This window comes from Pituophis catenifer, unplaced genomic scaffold (genome assembly GCF_029215685.1).
Source record: "Pituophis catenifer annectens isolate HBS135680 unplaced genomic scaffold, rPitCat1.0.hap2 SCAF_3, whole genome shotgun sequence".
Classification (NCBI taxonomy): domain Eukaryota; kingdom Metazoa; phylum Chordata; class Lepidosauria; order Squamata; family Colubridae; genus Pituophis; species Pituophis catenifer.
Genome location: NW_027256883.1, coordinates 88,951,918 through 88,971,408, shown reverse-complemented (window position 1 = coordinate 88,971,408; position 19,491 = coordinate 88,951,918).

Here is a 19,491-nt window from a genome sequence, read left to right as displayed (position 1 = left end):
TCTTCCAGTCCAGTGAGATAAATGCTGTGAAACTCAAAGGTTTGGACTCATTTTAGGTAAGTAAGTGCTTCCACGATTAAAAATAATGGCAAAGATTGAACCTGAATATTTCTGCAGGAAAACTGTATTAGTATCTTCTGTATGTTTAAGATCCTTGGTTATATGCCATATAGACATATGTAACTTGAATCCTACTAAGCCCTGCTCTGTATACCATCTGTGTACTGAGATCTATGACTCAGTCCCCACTTTTCTTTCTTTCTTTTTTTAAACAACTTTACAAAAGTCTGTGATGAGCCAACAAACAAGCTGTGCTGCTGTCCCACATAGAGCAACAAGCCCATCTACAGATTACAGACAATTTACACTGCTCAGAGCTAGTAGAATAAATTTGATACAAGTATTCCTCCTGCATCCCTTGGAAGAAAACATCCAATAATTCAAATAGCTATCTTAGGAAGATATCTGCCTCGTTTTGCCTAATGTAATACTGTGTTGCCATCAAATATTCAGTTGATGTTAAATGATTGGCTCCCAGTTTTCACAAACCTGATCATTTTGTGAGGTTCTGAGGAAACTGCACATGATTTCAACCTTAGCCCTTTTCACCATACTCCATGACTTAAAAGGCTGTTTCCATTTCCAAAAAGATTATGTCATTAAGGAGCAAACTCATGTTTTCCATGCTAGTTGGATATCATGTATAACTGACACCTGGAATTATTTTTAGCTTTGCATATGTTAACTACATTGTTTGTGATTCAGATATTTTTATTTTTCAGACTGCTTGGCTTCTCTATTACTTGATGCTGTTTATTTTTATGTCAATTTTCTCTATTAAAATTCCCTATTAAAATAGATTACATTCCCCAGTTTCCTGATGTGCTCTCTCTCTGTCTCTCTGTCTCTCTTTCTCTCTGTATGTACATGTGTTGGTATATACATATGTATAAGAAACCAAGTAGACAAGCAATCAGGACAGAAGTCTGAATCTAACTTGGAGCATTTTAAAAATGGAGAGCTATCGTTATAAATTGTGTCAGATGGAGGATTACTTGACAACAAAACAGTCTCCAACTCAGTATTCAAATTATCAAGGATGAAATGTGAATCTGTAAAAACAGTTTGTGCCAGAAATGGTTTTTTAACATATTGGTTGATGTTACGAATTGTAGGTCGAAATATTCTGAAACTACAGGTAGGTCCTTGATAATCTACTGTATTGTTTAATTGTATATTTAAATCACATTGCATGAATAAAAATACATTTTCAGTAAACCATGTATTTATGTATTTGAAATTAGCACAGTAGAGTGCAGTTTTAAGTAGGAGGTTTGGTAGTAGCCATTCAGTTTAGCCAAAAGAAAGTTCACATGTTGATAGCAATAAGTCTTTATCTGATGCAGCAAAAAAAGTTGATGCAATTAATGAATTGTTCATTGTTAAGATGCTACAAGATTTCTTGTCATTTTTTAAAGACTGAAACCCATTAATTAAAAAACAATATGGGGTTCTGGGTTATCTTGAAGATTAAGACATTTATTGGGTAAATGCTTTTATGAACTGGAGTCTGCTTGATTAAAAATGTATTTAATTCTAACAATAATGCCCATCTTTGTCAAATATTAAAGGGTCTTTCATGAACAAAGGTTATCAGCATGTATTTTCCAGAAAAGTATCTTCCTTTTATAGTTTGCTGCTATGCCTTTACAGACAATCCATCTCCAGCAATAAGACTTTGCAAGTGGATTATTAGTAATGAACCTCATTCTTTATTTATAATGTTACTGCTTATGAATGCAAGTTGACTCACAATTTCTCATGTATTTCCAAAGATCTTTAAAGAGCATTATAAATGTATTCTTGCTTTAGTATTATGTCATTGTTTGACTGATAGCATTACAAATGTCTACACATATAATGAACTCAACAAGAATTAGAAGATAAGCCATGGAAAATAATAAGCTATTTTCAACAACTAAGATTAATTTTTTAAAAAAGTAGATACTAAGAGCAAAGTAATATTAAATAAGAGAAAAATGGAATATGATTAAACATTGAAATGGGAAATTCAGTACATTATACAGCCCTGAATACACACACACACACACTATATGTTGACAATGTTGACAAAAAGAAGGAATGGCAATGAACAAAACATAACTTTTAGAACAAGAAACTGTGTTAAATTTAATCCCTTCAGAATAGTTTTTCAGGAAAGAGCAAATCATGAAAGACAGTTCTTTAGGCATGAGCAAAATTCTGCTAACCTTTATTGTGAATTCCAGTCACACATTCTATGTATCAATCACTATACTTACTATAGTATACTATAGCTATACTATACCACACAGTTTGTGTTATCCATAATTATGTAAATGCTATTCTCCAAAGCACCTGAAGGCAAGACAAGAAACCATGGATAGAAACTAATCAAGGAGAGGACCAACCTAGAAATTTCCTGACAGAACAATTAATCAGGAACAACCTGTCTCCAGAAGTTGTGGGTGCCCCAACACAAGGTTTTGAAGAAGAGACTGGACAATCATTTGTCTAAAAATGATATAGGTTTGCAGTTGGCAGGTTCACTGCCTGAGCAGGGGGTTGAACTAGAAGTCTTCCAAGGACCCTTCGAACTCTGCTATTCTGTTATTTATTGAGCACTCAAAATCAATCTTAGTTTTAATAATTCACTATTAATTGTAAGAATGGTGATTGTACAGCATTATATTTCTTGAATTCTTAATGTTACGGGTAATCCTAAACTTACTGTCACAATTGGGACTGGATATCAGTTAAACAAAGTGGTCATTAAGCAAAATGTTACATGACTGCTTCACTCAATGTCCACAATCCCAGCACTCCCAGTTACTCCTCATAAAACTGTAGTTGTTAGTTTTATGTTTACTGATATTTTTAAAATAATAGCTTTGTCCTAAAATAACAAAGAGAAGCAAATTTTCCTTTACCATGGTAAGGGAATTATTACCATGGTGGTAATAATGTTATAAATACAATTTAATATCATAAGATGCCCAGAGTCACCCTGTGGTAAGATTGCAGGTCAATAGAGTTTATAAATAAGTAAGTAAGTAAGTAAGTAAGTAAGTAAGTAAGTAAGTAAGTAAATAAGTAAGTATCCAAAGGCCACTTGGAAATAACATTGATATCTTTTAGCTTGGAAACATTTACCCAGACATCTACTGAGATGATAGATAGATAGATAGATAGATAGATAGATAGATAGATAGATAGATAGATAGATGATAGATAGATGTGTGTGTGTGTGCATGTGGTGTGTGTGCGCATGCGCACACCAGTGGTGGGTTCCTCCCGGTTCCTCCTGGTTCCGTCGAGCCGGTAGCAGTGACGATATGATGTCACTGAACCGGTTCTGCCCCCTCCGACCCCCGAACCCCTCCTGCCCTCCCCCGCCCATCCCCCGCGTTATTCTTACCTTTTATTTGGCCCCACCCCCAATCTATTGCTGCCTCCTGAGTCCCAGCTGATGGCTAGAGGGGAAAAAACTATCTAAACTCTTGCCACGGGGCTTCAAAGGGCCGCCCTACAGATGATCAGTGTTAAAAGAAAACAAATGAGTACACCGGTGCCTGCAAAAATACATGAGTAGATCAGTGCCTGCAAAAATACATGAGTAGACCAGTGCCTGCAAAAATACATGAGTAGATCAGTGCCTGCAAAATACATGAGTAGATCAGTGCCTGCAAAAATAAATGGGTAGACCAGTGCCTGCAAAAATTAATGGGTAGATTGGTACAGCCTGGTAGACCAGTACCTCTGCTAAATCTGAAATAATTATCACATGACAATCAAGCCACGCCCATAAAATAAGCCATGCCCACAAAATAAGCCACGCCCACAGAACCGGTAGTAAAAAAATTTAGAACTCACCCCAGGCGCACACGCATGTGCATATATTACAATATTCTTCCAAAAAAAACCCAAAACTGGACATAACCAAACCATATTTGTTAATATACTCTCATTTTTCTTATCACACCATCACAGAAAATCTATCATCCATCCGTTCTGATTATTCTTTAAAGAGTCCAATAAGTATAAAATTCTTTGATAGATTAACTTCAGTTTCAACTCCAAAGAAACAAAGAACATTGTTTTGAAAAACTTGAGATTCTTTTGTAGTCATTATTGGATGTAGTAACTCTTTATTCCATAAATTATATTCATAATTTCAACTTTTACAATATTTTTCAATTTTGGATATAGTTTCAAAATTAATTTATTTTAGAAACAAACTCAGTCTAAAATAAGTCTGGCTTCTTCGCTCCGACTTCCCCAGACCCCCAGTGATGGCGAGCCCCAGCTATCTGGGGAAGTCGGAGTGTCGGTAATATCCACCTGGATGCTTGGGATGGTGGGGGAAGCTCCGCGCAGCAACCAGCTGGGTCCAGCATTGAGCGGCATGCAGCCTTGACGAGATCGGCACAGTTTCCCCTCAATGTTGTCGGCGCTCCCGTAGCGTCATCAGTTAGCGCCGGCAACTCAGATTTGGGTTAGAAATCTCTAGCAATGACTAGAGATGGTAGTAGCCGCTCTTACCGCTTCCGTCAGTCTGTCAAACCAACCCGGGTAGGCTTATACCCGGCGTATAAGACGACCCCCGACTTTTTAGAAGATTTTCCTGTGTTAAAAAGTCATCTTATACGCCGGAAAATATGGTAGCAAAAGGCTGTTTAGAATTTTGATTTTGGAAAGTTAAAAACAGACTAAGGGTTCAGATGGATTTGGAATTTAGATATAAAATTAATTATAAAAATCCTTCCTTTAGGAAAATGTGGTTGTTTGGGTTCTTTAGAAAGAACTAGAAGAAAATACAATTAAAGGAGAATACTTAAATTTTACTTGTTAACTAATAATGGAGCAAAATATTTTAACAATGGATGTTTCGAAGGCTATTGTAATAAAATGTGTGAATGAGCTGGTGGATGCCTAGGAAAAGAAATGCTGCCTAGGAAGAAATCAGACAGGAAATGCAAAAATCTCCAGTGATTTAAAAGCCAGAGAAAGAAACTTAGGAAGGACCTGCCATAATGGATGAAGCAGTTAAAAGTGGCAATGGGAAGTTCATACTTTCATACTTGCAGATTCTGTTAATGTAGCCTTAAAGTAGACTTAGTTCATCTAGTATGTTTCCTGATTGGTTTATTTAGGAGGACTAACAGATATTTTTGACCAATGGACTCAGAAATTAATTTTAAAAATATGTGATACAAGACATGATGGTATCCATCCACATCAGATAGATGGTGTGTTAATGAAGTTACAGAAAAAGAACAAGCTGAGCTGGGTAACATTGAAATTGATTGGAATGTGGATTTAAATATTAGAATTTTTAAGAATGAGGTGAAAAAGTGATACTGAAATCAATTGATATTTTAACATTTAAAGGGAACATACAAATATCAAACCAGCAATTTATTTGGATAATCTTTTCTTACCAGACCTTCAGAAGAAATCTTTTAAAATCTTGAAATATTTTCTGAAAAAGGACAAAAAAATGAAAATAAAGCAAGTTCTAAGATGGTATTTGAAGGGAATAAAAGTTATTATTGTTAAAAGTGCAGGGAAAGAATTTAGAGTTATCTTATTTGATCAAGATTAAAATAGATATTTACTTATTTCTGGTAATCCTTAAGGAACTAGTGCTGGTAAAGAATGAAGAGTGTTTGGGATTTTGTTTATAGTTAAGAAATGAAACATGGGATAAAGAGAGTATTTGCTGTATTTTAAGAAATGGGGATAAATTACTAAAATTGTTTATACTTGTGATGAACATGCTTTTTTCCTTTTTACACTTTTTATTTTTTCTTATTATTCTTATATTTATTTTTTCTCATTGTAATTTTTTTTTTAAAAATATTACAAGAAAAGGTATAAGGTAACTTATTCTATACTCTGCACATACATTTTCCCACCTGTTTTTAAAGGAGAGGTTTTCGATAAAGTTAAATGTTCAAGAGATTCAGCATTAAAATCGACTCTACATTACAGTAAAGCCCAAGATGTCTAGCTACATTAAGTCAATAAATTAAAGAACTCTGGTCACATCCATGAAATGTCAAGTATACTACCAAGCTGTACTCAAGCTACAACTGGTCGCTTAATAACTCCCCAAAGCTACTTATGACCCATTTTCAAAGTTACAAAACACACACACCTTGCACTTACATGATCACATTTTGGGTTCTTGGCAATTGGCCCACCTTTATGGCTATTTGCTGCATTCTATGGTCATGTGACTGAAAATTATAGCCTTTTTTGCGGATTTCTGGCATTTGCATCTGGTTTCTGGCAACAAATGTACATTGGAGAAAAATTATTCATTTAACAATTGCAACATTTGCTTCATGACCATGTCTTCTCCTCTCCGCTTCCCATTTCATCCTAATTTATTCTAGCCACTCTATGTCACTCTATGCTCCTGAAAGCTTAGGCTCTTTAATAAAATTTGATAATTGGAAAAGGTGCTACCAGACTCCTGGGATATGCGTGTATGATTATTTTTTTATGAAGGACAAAAATATATTATTCTCAAATCTGGAATTTTTTTGTGTATCTGCTTCCAAAATAATATTTCCACCAAGTCATTCTGTCTTTCTTTTTCTTTCTAACATTCTAAGATTTCCTTGTTGTCTTTGACTATATTCTTTGCAATTAACTTTTTTCTTATACACTTTATGCAGTATTTTTCTCTCATCCTCATATTTTTCAGCAATCAAATTTATATGCATACTTTTTCATAATTCCCAGTAGGGTAACTACATTTTTTTTTTACCAACAATCAGAATAGGCCTGGTAGCATCTTTTATTTCATTATAAAAGCATACACTTCTGTGAACCGCAGCTAATCAGATGCATATAAAATTGCTTATGCTTTAATGCAATGGCTTATGCTTGGTTTACAGTACGGTACCGTAGGCTACCATTGCAATCCTCCTACAATGATCACTCTGTAACATAATTCTCCCTGTTCCACATCCTTTTTCTATATACCCACTTTCTATTCTCATTCTCATTTCTATATACCCACTTTCTATTCTCATTGTGTTGGGAAATTAAATACAGTATATTTTAACATTTTCTCATATAGGACCCATGCATTTTCATACTTTTTTCCTGCAGTTATTCTACTGTGATTTCATGTGCTTCATACTCTCTGTTTCCTTTTCTTCTTACCTCTCATCACTTTTGTATCCATCTCTAAGTCTTACAGTTTTTGCTATATACAAGGGAATAATCCTTTCAGATCTATATTCATTCCTTTCCCATGCGTAGGTAATGGGAACACCATTCTTGTTCAGTCTTGGATCTTCAGATGGCTCAGTCACTTTTTCCATATTCTCGTGTCTCATCTTTTCATGAGTTACAAACTACAGAATTCTTTTTTCCATGGATCTCATGCTTTTGAGAATGTTGCAATTTTCCCCAAAATCTCATGTATGGTTTCTTCTATAACTACCATTCACTGGAGCATAACACCAACTCATAAATTCCAATTTTTATATTTACCTATTTTCCCTCAGGGACGTGGTGGTTCAGTGGTTAAGTCACTGAGCTTGTTGATTGAAAGGTCGGCAGTTCAGCGGTTCGAATCCCTAGTGCCATGTAACAGGGTGAGCTCCCGTTCCTTGTCCCAGCTTACTATCTCACCAGCGCTGGCAGAAGAATTGCAGGCCCTTCAGCCAAGGAATTTCAAATGGCAGGGTCCAGGCTGGCTCCTGCCATTTGGAAGATCTTACCCCCTGAGGTGAGATTGGTTTCCATCCTCCTGACCTTCTGTAGAGCTTGAAAACCTGGCTCTGCCAGATGGCCTGAGGCCCTAATGGGAGAGCATCACATTTGAGGTGGTTGATGAATTAAGAGGCAAACCCACCTCCCTCCTGCACATCCTGTTCCCTCCCTCCTAATTTTTTAATTATGATTTTATCTGCATTGGGGCATCTATTTTTATTGTTTCAGAGACATTTATATGTTATGATTTTAATTTTTTAGGCCAGGTGCCGGCAACCCGCAGCTCTGGAGCAGCATGCAGCTCTTTTGTCCCCCTGCTGTGGCTCCCTGTCAGCTGAACCCACCACTGGCTGGCCCTGCCCCTTGCCTTCCCCTCCCAGTCACTCCTCGCCTGATCTGAGAAGGTAAGGGTGACGGCAGGGAATGGAGACTCACTCCATATTTCAGAGCGGGAGCGAATTGCTCCTGTAAATGCCTTATCTCGCAGGTGCTTCTTCTGGCCCTTATTGGTGTTGCGTGCACCTTGGTCACTTGGTGAGACACACAACTTGCTCTCAGCCCCGAGACACTGGCCCAGCCCGGCTGCAGCCGATGTTCCGCATCAGACACACACAGAGAGAGATACCTGTTTCCCACAGAAAAGAAAATACCGGGAGCCACAAAACCTGGGTAGGCGTGGCTAGGGGGGGTGTCATGTGACTGGGTGGGAGTGAGTAACATCGAGTTGGCCATGTCCACCCAGGTTTTGTGGGTCCTGGTGTTTTCTTTTCTGTGGGAAACGGGTCCAAATGGCTCTTTGAGTGTTTAAGGTTGCAGACCCCTGTTTTAGCCTGAAAGTCACTGTTTGTTAAGAGAGGGATAGCAAATAAATTTAACAAATAATAACTTTAATAAATAAATAACATACCAGTTCATTAAGTGACTGTTTGAAGTTACAATAGTACTCAAAAGAGTTATTTATGACCGTTTTTCACATTTATGACCGTTGCAGCATCCTTGGCAGCTGATTCATATTTATGACAATTACAGTGCCCCAGGAATATGTGATCACTTTTTGTGACCTTCTGACAAGCAAAGTCAATGGGGAAACCAGTTTCACTTAACAATTGCACTGATTCATTTAACAACTGCAACAAGAAAGATTATAAAAGGAGGCAAAACTCACTTAACAAATGTCTCATTAGCAACAGAAATTTTGAGCTCAATTGTGGTCAGAAGTCGAGGACTAGCTGTAAGTAAATTCATCCACAATTTCTTGCTCTGTCCATATACAATTATGCAATTTATTATTAATTGTGTCCTTTTCGTGATCTCTTTCATGTTATCCCCTAGTTTCTATGTCCTACTAAGTGAGTAACTAAACATAAGCACAAGTAATTGAAATAATAACACATTCCTTTCTTGTTAACCTCATTATTTCACTTTTCTTGCTCTGTAGTTTGTGTTGTCAGCCAAGAATGCTGTCCTCTCTACATGTAAAATGCAATGCTATTAATTCTGCTATCACATTAGTGAATAATCACAAAATCAAATTACTAAATTAATTGTCAGGTGCAATGTATCATTTTTTTCATTACTAGTTAGTCTAAGATTCTTTGCAGAACTGAGCTTAGTGTATTCAGTATTTGCGACAGAAGGAAAACAATTGTTTGAAAATTATTCTACTCTGTACTTTTAAAACTTACTGTTGATAAAATTGTTACTGATAATTTTCTAGTATCTTAGATTTCACAAAGTTGAAGTACAGGGAGTGTACAGTTTTATTGTTGAATCAGGTGATGAATATCCTCAAATATTCCCTGTTGATCAAGGAACTTCAGAGCCTTCTCTGTCACAACATCTGCCATCTGGAACATCATAACCCCAGAGGTAAGATCTGCCTCATCCTTTTGGTCTTCCTTAAAGGCCTTAAAATGTGGCCCTGGGGCCCAGATGGGGCTTGTCATCCTGGAGGTATTTACTGGATTAAAATATCCCATCTCTACTCTCTTGTATGCCCCTGCCATCTAAGCTATTTTTTGTTAATTATAATGAATTTACTATTTTAGTGTTTTATTCTTTTGTAATATAATTTTATTGTACACTGCCCATGCAGTAATCGCAGGAACTAGATGAATGGGGAATAAATTTAATAAATAAAATTAAAAAATAAATAAGTATATTTTAATTATGTGACTCCCAGAGATATTAAATTGAGATTGTTTTTTTGTCCATCTCCACTGTCTAATGTGTGCTAAACTCCTAAATTCTCTTCAGAAGATAAGAGGCACACAAATGGAGCGCATGTGCATGTGCTCACCCACTGCTCGTGCCATTTCTGTGGCCCGATTGCAAACACCTCACAGCCCACTTGTGTGCCGTGGAATTGCCTATTCCAATTGCAATAGAAATTGGAAAAAGATGGTATTGAATATTTAGGCACCACAGATAAGGACTTTTCTAAACTTTTGGTCTCAGTATGGATTACAGATATTTAACATGAAATATACTGAAAGTGGCGCAAATGTTCCTGGAAAAAAAATATTAATTATTTGAAAAAATTAAAGCATTATTTGCCTACAAAAGACTCATATCAGGAAAAAAATGATATTAAAATGATTTAATTTATAAGTCCTTGGGTAAAGACTTAATTTTAAATGATATTTAAAAAGAGGAAAAATGTTGTTTTTGCATATTAATATATATGCATATTAATATATAAAAATATGATCCTGCATGTTTATGCCCCAAATGAAAATAAAGTAGCTTTTTATAAACAACTCATGAAAAGAGTAATGGACTTTTCTTACGAAAGTTGGTGCTTGATGGGAGATTGGATTGGAGTGGTCTTCTACAACTGGATCAAATTTTATTCAGAGTAAATTATTGAAAGTTTTATTTGATTTGATGGATAATTTAGGATTGGTTGATTTAGATAGTATGGTTGGTTTATAAATACTGAAGAAAAAAAGAAAATGATATTGAAATTACAAGAAATACTGTATTGACAAATAATGTAGACATACAAAAACATTTTATCGATGTTATTCTAATTAGTATAAAGGACATGATATTACTTCAGAGAAAATAATAAATATCTTAGAATACAAAATTGATCAAGAACAAAGACAAATTATGAATGAACCAATAACAATAAGGGAAGTTTTAGAAACAATTACAAAAAATAAATAATAGATGGACTATTAGGGACATGAGGATAAACTCTTACAACCTTTACAATAAAAATTAAGTCTATTCTACAGGGAAGAAAAATGCCAAAGACTTGGAAAAGGCCTAATATGATGTTATAAACATATAAAGAGGGACAAGATTTCACTTCAGCAAGAAATTATAGAACAATGTCATTATGGAATAATGACTACAATTTTAGCTGAAAGGCTGAAAATAACTTGCAAGAATTCATTCATGAGGATCAATGTGAATTTTTACCTAAAAGACAATTGAAGAATAATATTAGAACTGTCTTGGATATTTTGAAATATTTGGAATAACATAATAAAAAATAAACCATATTGATCTTTTTAGATGCTTTTGACAATTTGAGCCAGTCTTTACTGTTTTTTGAAGCATGGAGTAAATAAAAATACTGTGCAGTATTAGAATTTTCTCAACGGGAATGTAAAATAAAATCAGGAGAAGATTTCACAATAGAAGAATATATTTGTCAATGGTTTTCTTATATACCAATTATCAGGTTTAAAGAAGATAAAATATTTTATGGTTTTGAACAATGTAAGACTGAGTTTATAATACAATTACAACAGGCACTATAAATACCACACAAAGAACAGCACACACTCTGCTAGAGAGAAGTTCCCTGAAGGTGGGCTCCAGGCCTCCAGCACAAGTCCGAAAGCTTGAAAGACAAAACCTCTGGTCCTGGTGACTGACTCAGATTGGACCCTGCAACATTATCCTGGGATATGTATATTCACCTTCATTCGTATAACAGAATTGTGTACTAATGATGAACATGTAACTCCTAGCAGGTATAAACTTTTGCTGAAATATGAGACAGAAGAAGAAGTTAGTGAGAGAATGTATGATCAAATGGATCAAAAAAATTGGTTAACATATACCTATGAGAAATATCTGTGCTTATGAGGTTGATCTTTTTGCATGATTGTCTTTACAGTATGTACAAAAATATTGCTGGCAGGGAAAACATGGAGCCTGAAGGGGAAAAAAAGCAAGATTTGAATTTGAAGAGCAATGTAGTAGGGGCTACCTGTGGCATCTCAATGGCTAGGAAGACGAACTTGGGTAGGACACAAAACCACTGAGCATAAACCAAACCATAAACCATTACAAACTGGTTAAAGCAAATTTATAAGTCATCTTCTTTTAATGATTTCAAACTGAGATTTGTGTCCTAGGATGAATTTAGGTACCCCAAAACTCCAAATCATATCTAATATTAAATGCAACTTTTATTTTTTGTAAATGCAGTATTTACATAAAATCCTCTATTAAAATATGAATCATTTTATGAGACTATAGCTTCATTATTAAAAACTAGATTTGTTTTTATAGCTGCATTTGGGCCACAGATGTAATTATTTAGTACAAGCTGCTATTCTCTGGCTAATTATCTTCTCCAGTTTCCATAGCCTGTTGTACTCCGTCAAAAGCACTGCTCTGAGACACTCTGCCAAAGTGTACACCTAGGGAGCAGGTGTCTTGATAAATGCCAACTTCCTTATGTTCCCAGCGGATGCATAGATGCACCTGCTGATTACAATTTCACCTATTGCACCAAGTAAGCACTTGTGACGGTATAAGAAAACCTTTTTAAAAAGTTAGTTACAGTTCCCTCTTCACTTCTGCATGCCTTTGGTTTCTATCTTAGATCTATCTGTATACCCCAATGGCTTGGGTTCAGAATACCTTTAAAACCCGGAATTTTTCACCTGAATCTTTCCAGAGAATTTACTGGCAAGGTTTTATATAGCTGAGCAGCATCAATCATTTATGAATTTTAATTTGTAACAATATTATACACTGCTTCCTATGTACTATAGCAGGGGTGTCAAACTCACGGCCCATGGGCCAGATGCTTACTGGCCATGCCCACCCCTATTTTAGCGAAGGAGAAAAAAGTCGTGATATATCACGTGACGAAAACATGACAATGAGAGTTTGACTTCCCTGTACTATAGTATTATAGTACTAAATTTACTATGTCTATATAATATACACATTTAGAGTAAGGATTAAGACACCAGACTAGACACCAGGTGACTGAGAGTTCAAGTCTCACCTTAGCCAGGAAAGCTAACTGAGTGACTTTGGGTCAGTCACTCTCTCTCAGTCCAACCCAATTCAAAGGATTGTTGTTGGGGGAAAATAGGAGGAGGAAGGTGTGTTGGATATGTACATTATCTTGAGTTATTTGTAAAATATATATATAGGTGAAATATAAATGAATAAATTAAAAGCTTCAATAAAATTGTTTTTTTAAAAAAAAGAGAAAAGTGACCTTTATACTGTAAAGATAAATAAATGGGACTGTGACAGTGTGTAGAATATGGAAGTATTCTGGAGTTGGAAAGGGGAAAGCCCCTTCAAAATCTTCCAAATAGCATGTGCTATTAGATTTTAATCTTGTGGCATGGAGCTCCCTACTTCAGTCTTCATCCAGAATTACTACAGTGTGTATATATATATATATATATATATATATATATATATGTATGTATGTATGTATATATATATATATATATTTATATTTATATTGACGAGAAGGAAAGGGCCTGGTGGGTGAGACGATTGTAAGCATCTTTTCTCTATCTTTCTCTTCAAATTTCTAAAAGGTGCAAGTAATATATATTTTTTTACTTTACTTTTCATTCTTCACTATGGAAAAGTTCAACTTCTACCATAACCTTACCAACCATTGAGTGCTCTCATGCAATGTTTCAGATGGAAGTTATTTTTTTAAAAAAATAAAAAAAATAAAAGTGGCGAGATTTCATGACAGAGTACAGATATTTTATAAGATTTCTGTTATTTAAATAAAATAAATAAATTTAAAATGCTATTATTATTCTGAAGGTCAGTGAATGCCATCTAGTGGTGGTGCTGAGCTCCATAATGCCACACACACCCCTAGAGCGTTAAGATTTGCTTTCTTTCCCCCGCCCCATAATTTTATATGCTGTGTACTTTGAGTAGCCTACTCCACTTGTGGAAAACAAAGTATGTTTGCCATAAACAACATAGGAAACTATTCTATTTACTAGTAATTTCTCTCTGCGGATTTACAAATGCTGTTACATTCACTGAAAATTGCCTTGGTGTGATTAAGGCTGTTGGTTTTTGTTTTTTTTTTTACTTCTACTTCTTTGTAGCTCTGGATGAATGAAAGAAAGAAAAATATTCTTCCTGCCCAGCCTAAAAGTTTATCTGTTATTGCTATTTAAGCAATAATAGTCCATTTATTTTGATAGTACTTTTCTAATCTTGTTTGTGATATCAGAACTTTGAGAGGGTACTCTATTTATTTATTTATTAAATTTCTATAGCCACCCAACTCAACCAATTGACACTGGTGGGTTACAATCCTAAAATTATAAAACAATTACAAAACATTAAAACAGTAAAAGCATACACACACAAATACAAACAGCAGCTGGGTTGATTAGACAACTGACAGTAAAGTTAAAGGACTCTTAACACTTTCCAGGCCCAAGTACATCTTCCAAGTTTTTAACGCCTTGAGAAAGGCGATCAGGGTTCGGGCCATTCTAATCTCGGTGGGGAGAATATATCATAAGGCAGGGGCTACAGCAATGGAGGCCCATCTTCTACTTCCTGCCAGCCAACACTTTTTGCTGGAGGAAATCTGTGGCATGCCTAATATGTTGGATTGAGTTGGATGGGTAGAAACTCTTGGGGGGAAAAAAATCATCCAAGTAACCCAGTCCCAAACCATGTAGGGCTTTAAAGCTGGCAACCAGCATGTTGCATTGCACCTGGAAACACACAGGCAACCAGTGCTGCTCACGCAGTATTGATGTTAGATGTGCCATGTAACTGCCACCATTTATTATCCTTGCAACTGCATATAATTCACTGCTCTTTTATACCCCTGCTAACAACCTCAAGCTCCAGTATTACAATGCTCTAAATTATTAGGAGCGTCTGCAAAAGAATTTCCAGTACTGTGCTGCATTTACTTATTTTCTTTCACCCTTTAGTGTCCTTATGAGTCCTATAAACTCAGCAGATTTTCTCATGGGCAATAAGAGAGAAAATATATTGACAATCCTTGCCCTACTTTACTAGTGGATATAATTATCAGGAGAAATGACTTAATAAATACATAAGAAATCGAACATATTTCCATATTAGTACATTTGATGTTAGAAGGAAGTATATTTTACTGGGTGTATTTTGTTTCTAGCTTTCAGGACCCTCCATTTTATTTTCACTCCTTCCTTTCCTCTGTTTTTCTCCAGAACAATGAGTGAATATTCTGAGGACAGTCTAGCTGCTTTAAAAAAAACCTGCAAATTTTGGTATTTCATCAGGCTTGCTGATTTTTTCCCCTTGTATGTCTTTTTGAATATTGAAATGTCCACAAATACAAAATGAGTTCACAATCTGTACAAGAGACAATAATAATAATAAAAAAAAGCTAAATAGTTTCTACATTTTCAGGACTTTTATACTTGGTTTTAGTGTAACTGTAGTTTGCTAATATAACTCAGCATCTTCTATGTTGACAAGAAATGGATTTTGAGAGTTTCAGAAAAAGGTCTTTCCCAATTAGTGTGGAAATTCCTGCATGCAAAGCATTTCTTTGAACTGGACAGTGGCTCTTTCTTGTACACCTGGGCAGTTTTAATATTTTCAGATAGGGGTCTGATATTGTTGAGACAGCTACAGAAAGCAAAAATAGCAGCAGTGTTCTAGTAAAGACAAATTAAATATATTGATTTAGCTCTTGAAAATGGAAGGGACCATTTTTTGTGGTCCCTGATTTTTGTGAAATAGCCTACAGCCTGTGGAAGAATGGTAGATGTGACTTTCACCAATTCCTACTTCCCATGCTCTCAATAATCCCTCTGGAGTGTATTTTGTGGAATACAATGGGCTGCATGGTAAAGAGGACAAAGCTGCTGATAGAATTGCTAGTGGAGCATAACTCTGCTCAAGCAATCTTCCCCCTGGTGGGGAAAAAATCTCAAGTCCAAAGCACTCATTAGGTAGGAGAACTGTGTCGTCAACTATAGAACTAACAACCTAGGACTAAGAAGAAATTTCCTGACAGTTAGAACAATTAATCAGTGGAACAACTTGCCTCCAGAAGTTGTGAATGCTCCAACACTGGAAGTTTTAAAGAAGAGATTGGACAACCATTTTTCTGAAATGGTATAGGGTTTCCTGCCTAAGCAGGGGGTTGGACTGGAAGACCTCCAAGGTCCCTTCCAACTCTTGTTATTGTATTCTAATTATAGTCCTTTTCTGAAGAAATCTGAAGAAATGACTGGGAGTAATCACCACAGAATATAATATTATAATATAATATAATTAATATTAAAGGAATCCTTTAATATTTAATATTAATATTTAATATTAATTAATATTAAAGGAATCCTTAAAGTAAAATCAAATGTATTATTACAATCAAAGATCAATAATAAAAAAATCTTCAAAACTCTAACAGTATTTAAGTCCATTCCATACATAAAAATTAATCTATTGATCAATCCATTAAAACAGCACCATTGTAGAATGCATGTTACTTACGTATTTTCTGGAAATGGAGTAAAATGGGGGGTGGGGGAAAGCTTAATATTATGTTCTGTTTTACATTAACCAATTAAGAGGATTAACATTCTACAAGTCTCTCTTGACATGCTTTAAAATATTTAAAGAGAGATATGGATTAAATAGATATGAAATGGTAATTAAAATGATTAAAACTGTTTTATTTTAAATGGAAAAGAATAATTGTTCCTGTTATCTTACTAGTTCTTTAGGAATGTGGCAGTGATGTCAACATCCACACTTTTTATAAGAATACCTGATACACTTTTACACTATGCAATCTGTAATAAAAAGGTCAAATTTTGTAAATTTTTGGAAGAAATTTCAAGGTTATCGTTTGCAAATATTTAGTTAAAATAGATTTATCTGAAGTATTTATACTTTCTTGTTTTCATCTTCTCAAAGCAATTCACAATAACAGAGACCCGTGCAATAAAAACAGAATAAAAATGTTCTATTTGAGGACAGTAGGGCAGTATGTGTTAATCTTCAGGGAGAGTCAATATAAAAAGCTTTAAATACCTTTTCTGATGCTATTCCACCAGGCAGAGTCCCCACAGAGAAGGCCTTTCTCTGCATCACCTCTAGCTGACAAACAGCAAGCTGTGGCATGGAGATCAGCAGTATCCTGGAACTGCAGCTGTCTAGGCATATTTTATCGATGTATTGCAGCCATTGTTAAGTAAACAGGTTTTGAGTTTGTCATAGCTTTATATAGTAATTGCAGAACATTAAATATGGTTGAGAGGACTTTTTCTCCTTTCAAGTTCAGTTCACCTCCCAGTGATTACATGGATGTATCCATGTAATCGTATTGGCAACAGTGTGGAAGAGTTCTGCCATTGCCTTCTTTCTGAATGTTTTCTTCCCCCAGTCTGGTCTACACTGCTGGAATTTCCTAATGATCTCCTATTCAAGATGGCCAGGGGAAATTACTGTTGTGACAGCAACCTAGCAACTAAATATTATACATGCACATTATGACATCACAGGCAGTATCTTAAGCCCAAACCAGACCCAAGGACAGCCATATACAGAGCACATTGTAGGAGTCCATCCTGAGGTTAACAATGTATGATTCACTGTGGCCAACTTTCCTTTTCTAGAATGGACACAATTGAAAAATTAGCCCCAAATGCTGCAGTATGTTTCTAAACTACAGATGTCATCTGTATTGACTTTGCAAAAAAACTCCTTTGGCTTCATGTGCTTGGACAAGAGCTTGGAGGGAGTTCCATATCTTCCCCATTCCCATGGTGAGGATTACATTTTAGTTCATATGTGTGGTTGGTTTTCTTTTTATATATATATATATATAATCTTCAACTCCCTAGACTTTTCTTATCAGTAGAGGGAGCCATAACACTGAAAAATGTCTCCTATCTGCTGATGGGGAGGAAATTGCAGTTTATTGGTAGAGACAGATTTTACTACCAATACAAAGTCATGAAATGAGACAAAATGTTAGAATAAAAGTAGTACAAGAACATGTAATATTTAGAAGAAAATAAAAAGTGGTTCTACTCTTGTTTGATCTGTGGCTATTAGCATGGTCTAGGTCTGCAGAAAACACCCAGACTCTGAAATAGTTCCTTCAGGTAAATTAGGTGCAACTCCATCTGGACCAAGCATTTCCCCTAAATTCTGAGTCTAGTGTTGTGATTCAGTGAGTTGACTATGGGACAATTGAAGTCCACAACGTATCCATGAAACAGGAGGGGAAAGATTGCTATTCACGATGTGATAAAAATACACTTTTATTTCTCTTTTCTCTTTCCCTAATACAGCTCAGGTTTCTGCAAAACGTTGAGGAATGATCATCACCACTACCACGCCATTCCAAGAGTAAATCTTCCAAAGGGGTGCAGATCCTCCCAAAGTACCATGCAGGTTCATTTCTGCAAAAAATGAATATGTACAGAAAATAGACCCACTTCTATTTGCAAGAATATAAATGGTTTCTTGTGGGAATATTCAATGTAATATGTACAGAAAGTACCAAGACATCCTTGGTCTCAGAGAAATTCTTGTGAAACGTGCTAGATTCTCACCTTGGAGCTTGTAAGCACCCCAGTAACTTTCCTTTGGTGATCCATCAGATTTTTTTCCCTTTTAATTGGCCATGCTGCTATGATAATGATTTTGGGAAAAGCAAGACTCTGGCACAATGATTTTCAACCTTAACAATTATAAATTTGTGGAATTTAACTACCAGAATTCCTCAGGCTCTTTTTCAGGGGAAAAGCTTACAAAGTACCTTTTTTTTTTAAATGTAGCACTTCTGACATTATAAGCATCAACACAATTATCAAATTCCAACATGTAGCAGAGAATCAAAGTACAAAGAATATAAAGAGTAGTTAAAAGTTTTTAATGTTTAATTTAATCTTTTTTTTAAATTTCTAATCTATATGTCATTGACATTAATGTCCTAGACTTGAATTTTAATTTTGTCCATGCGGAGATATGCTGTAACAAAATTGGTATTATTTATGATTCCATTAATTTCCACTTTCTGAAATCTGTGTGACTTCTGCTATTAGTCTTCAGAGATTTTTAAGCTTTCATGGATCAAAACCTAACAGCCATCTAAATGCAAATAGAACGTAAATATTGCATTTTAATTAAGTGTTGTATTGAATTTGACAGTAATGTGAGAAAAAGGACTCACATTATCAGAATAAGGCACCTGTCAAAAAAAAAAAAAGACTAGAGGTGATTAATTTTAAAAAGCACTTGGAAATGTGAGCTTTAAAACAAATATTTTACTGCATTGCATTAATCTCATTAGCCTATGGTTCTTATAAACACAATTTTCACATGCGATTCTACAAATGTGGAAGAAAACATATATCTCTAGGCATCACAAAACACAGTAATATTTATGAAATTACTGCCAAAAATCATACTTATAAATCATCTCAGGACTCACATAAAAATAAC